We start from the raw sequence: 13,254 nt of genomic DNA on the forward strand, positions 1-13,254 counted from the left end.
CATACCAATAGGCTTTGAGACTGGGATTACCTTCATATGAGAAAATTGAAGCCCAGAATTCTAGATCTTAGGTTTAGAACTCTAATGGACTTCAGAAGCCATATAATCTAATCCCTCTCATTTTCCAGCTGAGGAAATTGAGACCTCTCCAGGCTAATTTCCTTGCCTAATGTCACCTAGGTAATAAGTGATTCAAGTAGGATTTGAACCCAGGTCCTCTGTGTCTAAAATGACTGCTGTTTCCACTGTGCTATGTAAGTCAGAAGAGATGTTGGTAGAATACAAGTTCTGTGAGAGAAGAGATTTTTTTTTTGTCATTGTATCCCTAAAGCTAAAAAAACAGAGCCTGGTACTTAGTGTGTGCTTAATAAATGTTTGTTGATTTGAGTTGAATTAATTTTTAAGAAATAAGCATTTATCACCCAAATGAAAAAGGTTATTTAACTAGCGAAGGCAGTAACCTTACTTTTAAAATAAAATTATTTTTACAACTTCCTGACATGCATTATTAATGACAACCATAGAACTATTGTTTAATTTATTGTAAATTATTTTCTTTACATAAATAAACATTTCTAGTTAACAGACGAAACTAAAATTGAGTTGGTTCTGCAAGGTTTTGAAGCTGAGACCTTACTGTTTTTACATCTGTCATATGACTGCTTCATTGGATTTCCATCCTATTTCCCCACCCTGCTATGAGGCCTCCCTAAAATGGCAAAGATTAGATCTCTGTTTTGTAGCTTTCCCCTTACTTATATGGGAACAGAATATGGAGGAATTAATTCTAGGAGCCAATGTCAAAAAATTCACTCAGTATTCTCATCTTCCAAGGGGAATTAAAGAGTATGTCATCAAACTGAACATTGAATGTTCAGATTTATTGAATATTTTCATTTTAAAAGCAAAAAATCTGATTGAGTCACAGATGACAATATTAAAATGGATTGCTAGAGGGGAAAAAAGGAAATGTGGTGATTTAGCAAAGGTGTGTTTACATCACCTCAACAAAATGTCTTATAAAGACTTCTTTTTGTGGGTCTGCTAGTTTGTCCTGCCTTCTAAACTTAGTGTTTATGAGAGGAATCTTGCTGAGACATCTCCAGACTAACACCGTTTGTCAGTGGTCCTATTCAGACAGAAACAATTATAGAATGGGCATTTCCCATTTTGCTATTGACACGTCTGTGCTCTTAATTAGCCACAGTCTTAAACTCACCACTTTTTCTAGTCAAGACAATGTTAGAAAAAAACATGCCAAAGAATTTTTCTTTTAAAAAATCATATCAGTACCTTATTTGGCCTTCCAACCTTCACATTCTATAAGCTCAACATTTGACTGATGATTTATTAAGAGTTTAGTATGTGTAAGGAGGCAGCATTTAATATAGGCCATGATAGAGTGGATTTTGACACAAAGATAGTGGAGGAGAGTACTCCAGGGGGTGGAAACAAATTGAGCAAAGGCACAGAGAAGGGCAAGCATGGGATGCAGTAAGGGGACAATAAATAGTCTAATTTGACTAGAGGATAAGGTAGATCAATAGGGGAATAGTTGGGGGGCCAGGACAGTGGGAAAAAAATCATATTCCTAGAATAGAGCTGGAGGAGGCATTAGAGGCCATCTAGACTAAATCTTTCATTTTTCAGATGAGGAAACTAAAGGCCATGGAAATTAAATGACTTGCTCCAGGTCACTCAAAAGAAAATCAAGAGAAAAATCAAGAGAAAAGAAGGGGGAGAAGAGAGAAAGAGAGATGGAGGAAGGATGGGAGAGAACAGGTGGAGGAAAAGAGAAAGAAAAAAGAGGAGGAAAGGAAGGAAGGAGAGAGACAGAAGGAGGGAGGGTGAGAGAAAGATGGAAGGAGAGAAAGAGAAGGGAGGAAGGTGGGGTAGAGAAGACAAACTGGCCCCCACTGTGATACTTTCTGGGCAACATAGGGAAAACTTTACCACTGATTAGAGCTACCAAAAGTATAATGAACTTTTTTTTTACAGATAATAGCTTCTCCTTAACTGGATGGCCTCAAACAAAAGCTAAATGATCATTTTCCAGCTATGATACAGACAATAGTCATATCCAGGGACTGGTTAGATGGTCTCTGAGATTCATTTATTCTGTATGCATAATTCTGGAATTCTGGGGTATGGGAAAATTACTCAAGTTGATGCAGCTGGACATCTATGTGCTATTTCTCTACAATGTTCATTAAATATGTCAATTCTTGCTATGTATGCTAAATCCCAGAAAGCACCTTGTCAGCTAGACTAAAATAGATGTTATGCTTGGGCATGGTGGTACACGCTTGTATTCTCAAGCTACCTAGAAGGCTGAGCCTGGTGTATCTCTTGAGCTTGGGAGTTCTGAGGTGCAGTGAGGCTGTGCAAATAGTTTGTAGCAGGTTATTTATTAATATGGTGAGTTCTTTGGTTTTGAAGGGCCTTCCTAACAAAGGGCAAACCTGCCCATGTTGAAAAATAAAATAGGTTAATGTTACAGTGTCAATCAGTAGTGGAATTGGGCCCCTGCATTTCCAGTCTGGGCAAAATGGGGAGCTTTAATCTTTAAAAAATAAAATAAAATAGCTGTTATAGATGGCTGTATCCATCCCTTTTCCAACTTTCTGCAAACAAAGGTGTGAAAACCCTTAGCTAGAAAAATCATTATCTCAGGAACTCTTTACATATTTCACTTAAATCACAGCCAGTCTTCAATATATATCCGGTATATAGAACAAATCTGGAAATAAATGGAAGAATGAATTCACTTGAAAAAATACTGATTTAGCTCCCACCATTTTCAAGTTATTATGTTAAACCTGACCTCAATGACCTTATATTCTAGTAGGAAATAGCTATCTTAAAATTTGTCCTACTTTACACATAGAAAGAATTTTCAGACCACACCTTATTAATATAGAGCTGTAAATAAATATCCTTGTGTAGGAGAAAGGGATCTTTCTGCACCCAGAATTAACAGACCAAGAAACTGAGGTTTCTTTTCAACTTTAGGAACCAAAAATTACTGAATAAAAGTGAAGAAGGAACAGGCCTTAGAGTAATTTATTTAACCTAAGATTAAGATAACCTAAGATTTAACCTAAGATAATTTAACCTAAAAATAAGTAATTTATTTAACCTAAGATTATCATATCCTGCTTCGTATATCTAGAAACCGATTTGTCTGTTTGAAAGAACCTAATGCTCCATATTGAGGTATATGGGATGTTCAAGGAGGACTAACACTTCTAGTGTGAGGGTTTGCTGAGCCCTTTCCAGGGTTACTTATTCACCTTTGGTCAGGGCCAGTCATTCACCTTTGGTGTCCACCTCTCCCCCAACTCTCACCTGTGGTTCAAGAAGCCATAGCATGTGCAGCAGCCACACTTGGCTAAATTGTCTGGAGCAAATGGACTAAACCAGTTTGAGGGTAATTGACAGGTCTAAACCCATTTGTGATAAAGGAAGAATATCTATTCCAAGCACGTGAAGACTTCCCCGGGGAATAGGTGGATGAGAACAATTCGTCCCAATTCCTACGAAGGTGGCCGAAGCAGGCTCTGTCAAATGCTTTGAGCTCAGTCAGACATCAAGGATGCCAAGGTTATCCTCTGAATCACAGGCCATCACCTGTCATTCTTACATTTGTCTTGCCACTGGACTTTGAGAACTCTAGAAGAGAAACTAAGACTGATAACTTTGTGCAACTCTGTCTCACTCAAATCCAGTTCATGTATAAGTTAAGACATCACTCCATGTTGTCATTGGTCCTTTTTGAAAACGAGGACAACAACCTTCCATATTGGCTACAGCTTGCCTAAAATGAAAAAATATCTTCATACTCTCCTCTTCTAGTATTATCTTTCCACATTGCCCAGGTGCTTTTATGGGCTTGCTGGAAAAGAACTTTATCTCCAAGAGAACTGAATCTTGCCTCCACTACCACCATCAACCCTGCCACTTCCTCTACTTTCAAACCTTACTCATTACAGGTTTGATGGGAATCATAGAATCACAGACTCTCAATTTGTAAGGGACTTCAAAGTCTATCTAGTGTAGAAGTTTTCAATCCTTTTGTTCCTAAGACTTCTTTACACTCTTAAAAATCATTGAGTTTTGCATTGAGAGTTTTTTTTAATTGTTATGGGTACTATCAGCTGATATATACTATATTAAAAATGTAAACATCTTAACATTTTTTTAGAGATAGTTCACACTTCACAGACCCTAGAGAAAAGATCTAGTCTAAGCTAAACTTGAAAAATTCCTTTTACAAAACCATCCAGTCTCTCCTTGAAGATCACCAGTGAGAGGGAACCCACCATATCTTTAGCCAACTTCTTTTAATTTGGAATAGCTCTAATTTTTTGTACATTCCATTAATCAGCCTTAGATTGGCCTCTGCAATTTTCTCCCCAGTAATACTAGTTCTGCCCTTTAGGGTGAAGAATTGGTCTAATATTTCTCTTGAATGGCAGTCATCAGATTTGGTTTCCTATAGTAATCAATTTCCTATATTACAACATACAGCAGATTAGAAGGAACAAAGTGGGAGGAGAGAAGTTAAAGTAGAGTATAAGAATTAAAATATAAACACAACCATCAGATATGGCATTAAAAACCTTCAGTGAGTGGCCTGACAAATGCTAATCATTTTTTTTTTTGCTTAATGATTTCCAGTAGGTCTTTATTTTTATTCTTTTTTAAATTAAGATTTTTTATTTTTAGTTAACAACACTCAGTTCCACATGTTTTTGGGTTTCAGATTTTCTTCCCCTTTTTCCCTTCTCCTCTTCCCCCAAGATGGCATGGAATCTGATATATCTTCTGTATACACCTTCGCATTAAACTTATTTACACAATAGTCAAGTTGTAAAGAAGAATTATGACCAATGGAATGAATCAGGAGAAAGAAGAAATAAGACCAAAAAAAAAAGAGAAAAAAAAGAGCAAATAGTTTACCTCAATCTGCATCCAGACTCCCTAGCTCTTTCTCTGGATGTAGATAGCTCTTTCCATCAAGAGCCTTTTGGAGTTGTCTTTAAACCTTGTATTGTTGAGAAGAGCCAAGTCTATCAAGGTTAGTCATCACAGAATCAATGTATCTGTGGTTATGTACAATGTTCTCCTGGTTCTGTTCCACTCACTCAGCATCATATCATGTAGGTCTTTCCAGGTTATTATGAAGTCTGTATGTTCCCTATTTCTTATAGCACAATAGTATTACATTACATTCATATACCCCAACTTGTTTAGCCATTCCCCAATTGATGGGCATCCCCTTGATTTCCAATTCTTTGCTACCACAAAAAGAGCTGCTCTAAATATTTTTGTGCAAATGGGTCCCTTTCCCACTTGTGTGATCTCTTTGGGATACAGCCCTAGGAGTGGTATGGCTGGGTATGCACATTTTTATAGCCCTTTGGGCATAGTTCCAAATTGCTCTCCAGAATGGCCGGATCAGTTCACAACTCCACCAACAATGTAACAGTGTTCCAATTTTCCCACACCCTTTCTAGCACTTATCATTTTCCTGTTTTGTCATCTTAGCCAATCTGACAGGAGAGATGTGGAACCTAAGAGTTGTTTTGATTTGCATTTCTCTAATCAGTAGTGATTTAGAGCATTTTTTCATATGCCTACAGATATCTTTTAATTTCTTCCTCTGAAAACTGCCTGTTCATATCCTTTGACCATTTCTCAATTGGGGAATGACTTGTATTCCTATAAATTTGGCTAAGTTCCATGTATAGTTTAGAGATGAGGCCTTTATCAAAGACACTGGATGTAAAGATTTTCTCCCAGTTTTCTGCTTCCTTCCTAATCCTTATTGCATTGGCTTTTTTTATACAAAAACTTTTCAATTTAAAATAATCAAAATTATCAATTTTGCATTTTGCAATGCTCTCTATCTCTTGTTGTATCGTGAATTCTTTCCTTTCCCATAAATCTGATAAGTAAACTATTCCTTGCTCTCCTCAATTGCTCATAGTATCAGCCTTTATTCCTAAGTCATGAACCCATTTTGACTTTATTTTGTTATATGGTGTAAAATATTAGTCTATGCCCAGTTTCTGCCCTACCATTTTCCAATTTTCCCAGCAGTTTTTGTGCAATAGTGAATTCTTAGCCCAGAAGCTGGATTCTATGGGTTTATCAAAGAGTAGATTGCTATAGTCGTTGACTATTGCATCTTGTGTCCCTAACCTATTCCACTGATCCACGACTCTGTTTCTTAGCCAAACGCTAATCATTTCAACAGTACAGGCGTGCATCCCTCCCCTTAGCACAGAAAGAGCTATAGAGGAATTTAGAACACTGAGTCTCTCACTGCCTGCACCTATTTATACTCACATCATTTAGTAATATGGAGTGACAAAATACATATGTGCCAGGTGCTGTACTAAGTACTGGAGATACAAAAAGATGCAAGAGACAGTCTTTGCCCTCTAGGAGCCCACAATCTGATGGGGAAGGCAACAACCAAATATAAACAAAGAAGCTATATATCAGATAAACAGGAAATTAATGGACAAAAGTCACAAGCATAAAGAGATGTTGGAAAAAGGCTTCTAGTAAAAGATGGGGTTTTAGTTGGGATGTAAAGGAAGCCAGGGAGGTCAGTAGGCAGAATAGCAGAGAGAGAGTGCTTCAGGTATGGGGAACAGCCAGAGAGCGTGGCTGGAGACAAGAGTTGGAACTATCTTGTTCATTGTACAGAAAAGAGGCCACAGTCACAGGATTGAAGAGTACATGGCAGGAAATAAGGTTTAAGAGGTCTAGGTTATGATGGACTTTCAATGCTAAATAGAGCATTTTATGTTTGTTTCTGGAGGGAATAGGGAGCCACTGCAGTCTACTGAGTAGGGGAGTGGCAGGACTGCACTTGGGCCTTAAGTGGAGGATGGATTGGAAAGGGGAGATTTGAAGCAGGTACATCCACTAACAGTAGTCCAGGCATATGATGATAAGAAACTGTACTAATGGCAGTTTCAGTGACAAGGAGATGTGTTGGAGAAATTTTCCTTAATGACAGGTCTGATCATATCACCCCACCCACTCAGTAAACTTGAGTGGGTGGCTCCTTATTGCCTGCAGGAGCAAATATCAAATGCTCTGACATTCACAATGCTTCATAACCTAGCATCCTTCTACTTTTCGAGCCTTTTTACACATTAGTCCCTGACAGATATTCTTTGATCCAGTGATGCTGGCCGCTTGTCGATCCACAAACAAGAAAATCCATCTCTTGGCTGCCAGCTTTTTTTCTGGCTGTCCCCTATGCCTGGAGCTCTCTACATCCTCTGCTCTGATCGACTTCATTTAAGTTCCAACTAAGATTCTCCTTCTGCAGGAAGTCTTCTCTGACCCCTCTTAATTCCAGTAGTGTTTTACCTTTTTTGAAAACTATTTTCTATTTATCCTTTATATAGCTTACTTTTTATATATTTGTTTACATGTTGTCTCCCTTGCTCCTTGAGGGCAAGACTGATTTTTACCTCTTTTTGCGTACCCAATGCTCAGCACAATGTCTGGCATTGTAGTGCTTAATAAAGGTTTGGGTAGGTGCTCAATAAACATTTATTGATTTGAATTGAATGTTGCAAAGCTGAAATGGACAGTTCTTGGCGAAAGCTTGGCATGTACAAGGGATGTTTAGAGAGAGTGTAGTCCAGGATGACTCCAGGTTATGAGCCTGAGTGGGACCATGGTGTTGCTCTGTAAAGTAATAGAGAAGGGTGGGGAAGAAGGGTTTATGGATAAAGATGAGCTCAGTTTTGGACATGTTGAGTTTAAAATGTTTACTGGACATTCAGTTAGAGATATGTGTAAAGCGGTTGGGGGTGCAAGATTGGAGTTCAGCAGAGAGTTTGGGCAAGAAAGTTAGGTTTGAGAATCATTAGTATAGAGGTGGTAATTGAATCCATGGAAGCTGATGAGATCACCAAGTGAAGTAATGTAGAGAGAGAAGAGAAAAGGGCCCTGGACAGAACCCCAAGGAACATCTGTGGTTATAGGGAATGGTCTGGGTGAAGATCCAATGAAGGAGACTGAGGAGTGGTCAGATAGGAGGAGAAACTGGAGAGAGTGGTGTCCAGAAAACCTAGAGAGAAAAGAGTATCAAGGTGGAGTACTTGATCAACAGTGTCAAAAGCTGTGAAGAGTTCGAGGAGCATGAGAACTGAGAAAAGGCCATTCAGTTTGTCAACTAAATCATATAATGTATGTGATCATGAACAAGAAATTCTTGAAACAGTGAAAATACTGGCTTCATAATGAGTAGGTCTGTCTGAAGCTGGTCCCCTGTTAGTTTAGGTTAGGTGTAGGAGCCAAATGATGCACTCCTAAGTTATTCAATGGGATAACTAGGTGGCATAGTTGTTAGAGCCCTGGGCCTGGAGTCAGGAAAACCTGAGTTCAAAATCAGCCTTAGACCCTTACTAGCTGTGTGACCCTGAGCAAGTTGCTTAACCCTGTACCTCAGTTTCCTTATCTGTAAAATTATTTGGAGAAGGGAAAATCACTCCAGTATCTTTGCCAAGAAGACCTCAAATGGGGTTACAAAGAGTCAGACATGACTGAACAACAACAAGTGATTCAGTAGTTATCGTAAGGAAGTTTACTTATCCATAAAAGACCATTAACTCAGGTAGACTAGTCCTTTATCCACAAGGGAACAGGATCTGGTCAACATTGTAGTGGCCTTGGGTTATTCCACAAATCTGAAGGGCCTGGACTCCATTGGGTGGGTCTTTTCATGCCCTTAGATCACCAGATGGTATGACCATAGGACATTAGGAAGCTGCATCAGTAGAGATGTAGCTTAAGATTTATTGCCCTGGGCCCATCAAGTCTTGGGAGCAGCCTTCTCATCTTTTAGAGACAAAAGCCTTTATGGGATAGGAGAGACCCAGACAGATATGATTGTATTATATGCTTGGAAAAATCATCTTATACATGCCTTCTTTAGAGAAAGCTGGCCTTAAAGAAGGATTTAAAGGCTAAGAAAAACCTGGTATTGTGCTAAGAGTCAGAGGACCTGGATTCAAATCCTACTTTCTACACTTAGTACCTTTATGATTTACTGAAAGGAATTTCACCTTGTTTTTCAGTTTCCTTATCTGTAAAATGAGGGCCCTACAATAGATGGTGTCTGAGACCTAAACAAAAGTTAGTACTAAGCATTATCAATATGCAAGTCACTGAGTGTAGTGCTCGAAAAAAAATTTTTTTAAAATAATCTTGGTATTCAAGAAGCCTCCACTCTTCTCTGTAACTTGTAGGGAATGGTTTTGAATTTATTTAGCTTTCTAAGTAACTTCCTTCTAGGGAATAATTGATTTAAAAAGTAGTTTTAGCCCTAAGTCACACCAATGATGCATTCAGACCTAGAAGGTGGCAGATCGAAGTGTTACATACATGTAGTGCCCAGTGACTTGTTCCCCTTTGTGCTCAGTGTCTTGTGCCACAAGCAGTTTCTGAAAATGGCTAGCAAGTTTGATGAGGCTATAGGATGCCCCCAAAAGGGCTCCAATGTAATTTTCCTGTTTCATTTCTATCGTTTCTGGCTCAGTAGGTCTTCCAAGACTCAAAAGCAGAAGTTGCAGCCTAACAGTGGCAAAGAAGACTAAGAAGTCAAATGCTTCTTCCGATGGCAGTCATAAAGGAGAGACCAAATGACTTCTAGACAAGAAAAGCCACCAAGTCATCTGGTTCATCCCCTCAGTCTGAGAAATCAACCATTCCTGACAAAGCAATGGAGAGCAGTGAGCAATTAGTAGCAGTGAGGATTCCAGAGTTGAAGAATACAATGATAGCCAGAAGAAGCCTGCCCAGAAGGGACCCAAGTCCCCAACCAAGGAAGCCAACCCTTCCCCGAAGCAGACTAGCCTAAGAAAGCTAAAAGCTCCATCTCTGATTCTGACTCATTCTGACCCTGACTCTGACTGCACCTCAGAGGATGAAGCTACCAAAAAACAGAAATGAAAGACTAAAGTTAATATTCCAGTTAAAACCCCTGCTTAGGCCACAGCTAAGATTCCAGTTAATACCCTAGCTAAGGCAGGTAAAACTACTGAGGTAGCCTCCAAATTAGCCAATGGCAAAGCTGGTGAAAGCAGTAGCAGCAGTAGCAGCAGTGACTCATAGAGGAGGATGCAGATCCACCCAAAAGGGCTGTACTGAAGAATCCAGTTCTGTCCAAAACCCCTGGGAAAGCTACCTAGGAGAGTACCAGCAGTAAAGATTTCTGCACTGAAGAAGAAGAAAAACAGAAGTAGAGGAAAAAATACTGTCAAGGCCAAGCAGAGTCCATACTGCTCTGTCCCCCACATCCCCTGAGCCCAGCCAAGGAAAGTTGGAAGGTGACTAGCCTCCCAAGAAGAAGGAAGAAAGCAGTGATTCTTCTGATAGCGGTGAGGACAGCAGTGATTAGGAGGCAGTCCCTGCTAAAGCAGGAGAGGACAAAGCTACCATGCCTGAGGCTAAATCAGCCAAAGCCACCACTGTCAAAACTAGGACAAACAAGGACAAACAGGAAAGCATCCAGTCCAGATAGCATCTCAGGTTCCAGCTCAGAGGAGGAAAAGGAAGAGAAGAAGCCTTCCCAAAAGGCAGCCTCCTACTTTTGGGAGCCAGATGGTGGAGTAAGCAGTAAGTCACTCTCACTCTCCCTTGTAGACCTTGAAAAACCTAGAAAATACTGCACCAGGGCATCACATGAAGAGGCACAAAAACATATTACAGAAGAGGGAAAGAAGGGAGGGGGATGAGCATTGTTAGAACTTTTTACTCTCATCAGATTTGGCTCAAGGAGGGAATAACATACTCAGATAGGTGTAGAAATCTAACTTGCCCTATAGGCAGTAGGAGGGGAAAGGGGAAAGAAAAGGGAGGGGGTGGGAAAGGAGAAGGGAGGGAAGAAGTAGTAAGGAAAAAGGGAAAGAAAAGGGAGAAGGCTGATAGAAGGAAGGGGAGAGTGAGGGAGGCAGTGGTCAAAAGCAAAACTCTTTTGAGGAGGGAAAGGAGGAGAAGAGAAATAAAATCATAAACCGGGGGAGGGGAAGGAAATACGATGGAGGGAAAGGCATGGATAGTAAGCATAATGGCGAATGTGAATGGAATAAACTCCCCCATAAAATGGAAGTGGATGGCAGAATAGGTTAAAAATCATAATATTACAATATGTTATTTACAAGAAACACATTTGAAACAGGGGGATACATACAAGGTAAAGGTAAAAGGCTGGAGGAGAATATATTATGCTTCAGCTGAAATAAAAAAAACAAGCAGGGGTAGCAATCCTGATATCATACAGAGCAAAAGCAAAAATAGATCTAATTAAAAGAGATTTGGAAGGAAGCTATCCTGCTAAAAGGTACCATAGACAATGGAGTAATATCATTACTAAATATATATGCATCAAGTGGTATAGCATTCTTGGAGGAGAAGTTAAGGGAGTTAAAGGAAGAAATAGACAGCAAAACTCTATTAGTAGGAGTCTTCAACCTCCTCCTCTCTGAACTAGATAAATCTAACCACAAAATAAACAAAAAAGAAGTGAAGGAGGTGAATAGAATTTTAGAAGTTAGATATGGTAGACCTCTGGAGAAAACTGAGTGGGGATAGAAAGGAATATAGCTTTTTCTCAGTGGTACATGGCACATACACAAAAATTGACCATATACTTGGACATAAAAACCAAAAGGCAGTCCCCAAACCTGCTGTAGCTGTTAAGGCCACTCCCAAGCCAGATGTGACTGCAAAGGCTGCTGGGGACTCTTCAGATACCTTAGACTCTGATAGGTCTGAGAAGCATGTGAAGCATGGCCAAGCCAGCCCCTGGCACCAAGAAGTACTCAGCTAAGGTAGCTACCAGTTAAAAGCCTTTGCCTAGGAAAGCTGATAGCAACTCTAGTGAAGAGGAAAGCAGTTAATTGGAATATATGAGGAAGATAAGACTATAAGAGGGAGATAAGAAGCCAGAGACAAGGGCTCCAGGTGTCCCCAAACATGAAAGGATGGAGGGGAGAATCTTATCTTCCTAGCCAAAGTAGCCACCCAGGAGAGCATTGCAGACTCAAAGAACTCCAGCAATGAACTGAATGAACCATCAAGGCCAAGAATGGCTGTCTTCTTCTCCAGTCTGTCCAGCTCCAGTGAAGAAGAGGAAAAACTGAAACCTTAAAAGAACTCTATCCTGGTCGCCAGTGAGTTTTGCCCTCCAAAGGAGGGCATAAGGAGAAGAAGAAGTGCCCCCAGGGATGAGAAAGAGGAGTAGGAGACAGCAGGCAAGCCAGGCTCTGGGAAAAAAGGGGAAAAAGGGTGCTACTCCTGGCCAAGAAGACATTCCCCCAAAGGTGTAGAAACAAAAATTTCAGGCCCCAATTATGTTTATCAAAACAAAAAAAGAAGAAGAAAAACATCTCCTCCTTTCTGGAGAGTGAAGTCAGAAGTTGAGGCAGAGTCTGGTGGATGAAAATTCCTTTGATGCCAAGCAATGTTCAGCTGGACACTGAGGAGAGAAAGTCAAGAAGATCCTGAAGTTCACCAATGGCACATTCTTTTGACGTGTGAGGATCAAGAAAAAGAAGAGCAACCCCCAGGGTAGTACCATATCCACCCATGTCAACTCTGTAAAATTTGAAAGTGACTGAGTGGAGAGACTTCAAGTCTGGAGGCTGGCATCCAGAGACTAATATTGCTTGCAAGATTGGGTAGCTGGAGCTAGTGACTACCCCCTCAGCCATAATTTAGACATGGCCTAGGACAGGTTTTCAATGAGGATCCTTTGGGGGGTGGATTAGGAAAGAGAATTCTTTTTAAAAGCGTGCTGCTTGGTTGTCCCCTCACTCTTCTGAAATCCAAATATAGCTCAGCCTCACTTGTTAAGTCTGTGAAAGTTTGTATATAAAGCAAAAATGTGAAATTTCATGTTGAATCATATATTCCTATTAACTGACATTATAACTTAACAGAGATGCACTTCCACAGGTGACATTTTTCTTCATAGACTTCAGTAAAAGACACATTTGAGAAACCTTAACATCTATGGACTCTGTTATGGATCTATCAATTTGGGGAGAGGGGGCAACCAATCTTAGGAGAAGGTCATTCCCAAATTGGCTTTGGGAGGGGCGAGTTTTTCCATAACAATTCTATGAAACCATCAATTTGATCCTAGAGAGGGAATCGTGACCTGCATCTGTACCATCAAAATCATAAGAACTTTGAAGTTTTGAAATAATATTCTTC

General features: G+C 39.9%; 1 pseudogene; it reads left to right on the plus strand.

Annotated features, from left to right (window-relative positions):
- Positions 1-11,866, plus strand: part of LOC118854738 — a 36,129-nt pseudogene extending 24,263 nt beyond the window's left edge.
- Positions 11,867-13,254: the final 1,388 nt, after the last annotated feature.

The sequence above is a fragment of the Trichosurus vulpecula genome, chromosome 6 (genome assembly GCF_011100635.1).
Source record: "Trichosurus vulpecula isolate mTriVul1 chromosome 6, mTriVul1.pri, whole genome shotgun sequence".
NCBI classification, from domain to species: domain Eukaryota; kingdom Metazoa; phylum Chordata; class Mammalia; order Diprotodontia; family Phalangeridae; genus Trichosurus; species Trichosurus vulpecula.